At 34.8% G+C, this 4,445-nt stretch overlaps 1 pseudogene; it reads right to left on the bottom strand.

Moving 5' to 3' along the window:
- Positions 1-1,223: 1,223 nt before the first annotated feature.
- Positions 1,224-1,916, bottom strand: LOC116582784 (annotated as a pseudogene).
- Positions 1,917-4,445: the final 2,529 nt, after the last annotated feature.

Here is a 4,445-nt window from a genome sequence, read left to right as displayed (position 1 = left end):
TTCTGTCCTATCAACCAAAGAAGGAGGAAGATTTACATAGGACTTTGTAGGCTCAGGAAGGAATTTGAATTTTATTCTAAACGTCCTGAGAAGTTACTGAAAGATCTTGAAAAGAATATAACAAACTGATTATATTTTCAAGGCTCACTTTGGCTGGTTTTTGGATGAAATTAAAGGAAACAAAACAAGAAACAGAAGAAAAAAAATTTTTAAAGATTTTTTTAAAATTTATTCATGAGAGGGAAAAAGAGAGGCAGAGGCAGAGGCAAATGGAGAAGCAGGCTCCCTACTCAGGCAGAGGCTCGATGTGGGACTCAATTCCAGGACCCTGGGCCCATGACCTGGGCCGAAGGCAGACACTTAACTGACTGAGCCACCCAGGTGCTTAAAACAGAAGAAATTTTTTGAAAGCTATTACAGTAGTCTAGATGAAAGTTAATTAATGTTGCCTTAGACTAGAGCATTCATGAAGACTGACGGAAGTGGATGGATTCCAGATATATTTTGGAAGTAGAAGTCAAAGCGTGAGTGGTTAACTTTGTTAAATAGTGCTTATGAGTTGAGAAAGTTGAGCCAGAGCAGTGACTATTGGATATGGTAATGTTGGAGGTCCCTGGAGATGTTAAAAGAAGTTTTAGTGGCTTGGTAGTGGTGAAACCCTGAATGAGTAGAAAATGCTAGATGACAGAAAACAATAGTCAAGGGCCTTGTGGTACATCTGCACACTGCAGATATTTAACTTGGTAAATATTTTGGAAGGCTGCTTAACATGGTGAATATTTTCAGAGTATTTAGTATATTATGATCATACTCAAAATAAAATTTAAAGAAAAAACCAGGATTCAAAATTATAAATAGAATTTAATTTTGTAAATAATAAATAAGCATACTGGAACCAGGATATTTAGGAAACTATTAAAAACAATACTTTTATAAATTCCATAAAATGCACATGTGATTATGAATAAGTATCATAGCTATTTTGGGATAAAATACTGGCTTTTGGCTAAACAGATCAAATAGAAAAAATAAATTTAATGTCCCAAATAATTATATGCAATGGATATTCAAGGCTGCTTGGAAATAAGTCAGTGACTATTAAATTTGTGAATATCAAGTATACATTATATATCTAAATTGTTCAAATCTTTTTGGGGTTTTTTTCTTTATGAATTAATTTCTTTCTTTCTTTTTTTCTTTCTTTTTTTCTTTTTTTTTTTTTGGTTTAGGTTTTATTTCATCATCATAAACTGAACTCTGCAATCCAGCTGGACCTGGGGGTAAGGAACCATGGAACCCGCAGAATTGTAGTGAGAGCAGAGATTCTTGGGTAGTTCGAGCAGGTGGTTGTGGAGGGGCACTCTCCTGAACTACAGAAGGAATGCTCTGCTAGTTAAGATAAAACACAAGTCAGATTTATTAGATCTGTCCACAGTCAGCACTGGTGATCTTCTTGCTAGTCTTGCCATTCCTAGACCTGAAGCACTCCATGGCCTCCACAGTGTTCATGCCCTCTATGACCTTGCCAACAACTACATGCTTGCCATCCAACTACTTGGTCTTGGCAGTGCAGATGAAGAACTGGGAACAGTTCTTGTGGGGTCCAGCGGTGGCCATGGAGAGGATGCCCCGACCCGTGTGCTTCAGGATGAAATTCTCATCATCAAACTTCTCCCCATAGATGGACTTGCCACCAGTGCCGTTATGGCGTGTGAAGTCCCCACACTGGTACATAAATCCTGGAATAATCCTGTGAAAGCAGGAACATTTATAACCAAATCCTTTCTTCCCAGTACTCAGAGCACAAAAGTTCTCTGCTATCTTTGGAACTTTGTCTACAAACAGCTTGAAGGAGACGCAGCCCAAGGACTTACCATCCACAGCAATGTCAAAGAGAACACTGTGGGACTAACCATGGCAGGGCAGTGTGGGCAGCTCCGGGGAGGCAGCGTCTGCTCTTTATGAATTTCTCCCATAATTCTTCATTGTACATATACTTCATATTTTTTGTTACTACTATGAATAGGAAATTTTTGGTTATATTACTTAACTGGTTATTACTGATAATTTGGAAAGTTACTGATAATATTATCCAGATATCTTGATAATTTATCTTATTGATTATAAAGGTTTTCAGATGATTTTTTGACTCTCCTGTGGATAATCATCTCATCTCAGAAAGGTCAATTTCTTTTTTCACTCTATACATTTTATTCATTTTCCTTTTCATGTTGTATTATATCTCTTCTATAACTCACTCTTTTCTTGTATTAGTATCTCCTCTCCTAATTTTCTTGTCATTAGTATTTTTATAATAAACAGTACAGAGAAGTTCTAGGTTCATAGAAAAAATAAATAGGAAATACAGAATTTTTCCATATTCCCCCTGCCCTCACACATGCATAACCTCTACCATTATCAACATTCCAAATGCTGTGGTACATTTGTTACAAGTGATAAATCTATATTGATATATCATTTTACCCCAAGTCCATAGTTTACATTAGGGTTCACTCTTGGTGCTGTACATCCTATGAGTTTGAACAAATTTATGGTGACATGTTTATAGTATCATAAAGAGTAGTTTCACTGCCCTAAATATCTTCTATATTATACTTATTCATTCGTCCATCACTCCTAACCCCTGAAAACCACTAATCTTTTTATGATCTTCATAGTTTTGTTTTTTCCAGAACGTCATATTTGCAATAATACAACATGTGGCCTTTTCAGATTGGTTTCTTTAACTTAGTAATATGCATTTAAATTCTCACTATGTCTTTTCATGGCTTGATAGCTCATTTTCTTTTAGTGTTGAATAACATTCCATTGTCGGGATGTACCATAGTTTATTTATTCATTAGCTGAAAGACATCTCAGTTACTTCCAAGTTATGGATCATGTTAAGTTAAGTTAAGACATCTCAGTTACTTCCAATTATGAATTAAGCTGCTATAGGCATCATGTGAGGTTTTTTTGTGGATATAAGTTTTCAACTCCTTTCGGTAAATATCAAGGAGTGTGATTTCTGGATCACATGATAAGTAAGATTAGTTTTGTAAAAACAGCCAACTGTCTTCCATGGTGACTGTACCATTTTGGATACCTACCAGCAATGAATGAGAATTCCTGTTGCTCCACATCCTTGCCAGCATTTGGGGTCATCAGTATTCTGGATTAGACCATCCTAATAGGTATATAGTACTATCTCATTGTTTTAATTTACATTTCCCTAATGACATATGATGTAGAGCATCTTTTCAAATGCTTGTTATCTGTACATTTTTTTGGCGAGGTGTCTGTTAAGGTCTTTGTCTCATTTTGAAATCAGGTTGCTAGTTTTATTGTTGAATATTAAGAGTTCTTTCTGTATTTGGGACAAATGTCCTTTATCAGGTATATCTTTTGCAATTATTTTCTCCCAGTCTGTAGACTGCCTTTTCATTCTCTTGACAATATCTTTCATGGAGCAGAAATGCTTACCTTTAATGAACTTCAGCTTATAAAAAATTTATTTCAAAGATCATACCTTTGATATTATAACTAAAAAGTCACTGCCAAACCTAAGGACATTTAAAGTTTGTCTTACATCATCTTCTAGGAATTTTATAGTTTTCCATTTTACATTTATGTCTATGATGCATTTTGAGTCAATACTTGTGAAGGTAGTAAGGTCTGGGTCTAGATTCCCTTTTACAGATGGATGTCTATTTGTTCCAGTACCATTTGCTGAAAAAAAAATTTTTTTTCCTCTGTTGTAATGTCTTTGTTCCTTTGTGAAAGATCAGTTGACTATATGTATGTGGGTCTACTTCTGAGCTTGCTATTTCACTCCATTAAACCATTTGTCTATTCTTTCACCAATACCACACTGTGTTGATTACCATAGCTTTATAGCAAGTCTTGAAGTAGGGTAATGTCTTTCTTCCAACATTGTTTTTGTCCTTCAATATTGTACTATTCTGGTCTTTTGCCTCTCCATATCAACTTTGGAATCAGTTTGTTGAGATACCCAAAATAATTGCTGGTATTTTCATTGGGACTGCATTGAATCAATAGACCAAATAGGGAAAAACTGACATCTTGACAATATTGAGTCTTTCTATCCATCAACATGGAACATCTGTATTTATTCAGTTCTTTGATCTTTTTCATCAGAGTTTTGTAGTTTTTCTCATATAGATCCTCTACATTTTTATTTGATTTACATTTAAATATTTCATGTTTCTGGATGCTATGGAAATGGTATTATATTTCTTATTTCAAATTCCGTTTGCTCATTGCAGTTATTCAGGTAAATGATTAACTTTTGACTTTATATCCTCCAACTTTGCTATAATCATTTATTAGTTCCAGGATTTTTTTGTTGATACTCTCAGATTTTCTCCCTAAACAATCATTTCATCTGTGAACAAAGACAGTATTTTGTCTTCCTACCATATCTA

The sequence above is a fragment of the Mustela erminea genome, chromosome X, assembly GCF_009829155.1.
Source record: "Mustela erminea isolate mMusErm1 chromosome X, mMusErm1.Pri, whole genome shotgun sequence".
Taxonomy (NCBI): Eukaryota; Metazoa; Chordata; class Mammalia; order Carnivora; family Mustelidae; genus Mustela; species Mustela erminea.
The sequence above is the reverse complement of the archived record's forward strand: the minus strand, read 5'-3'. Positions and strand labels throughout refer to the sequence as shown.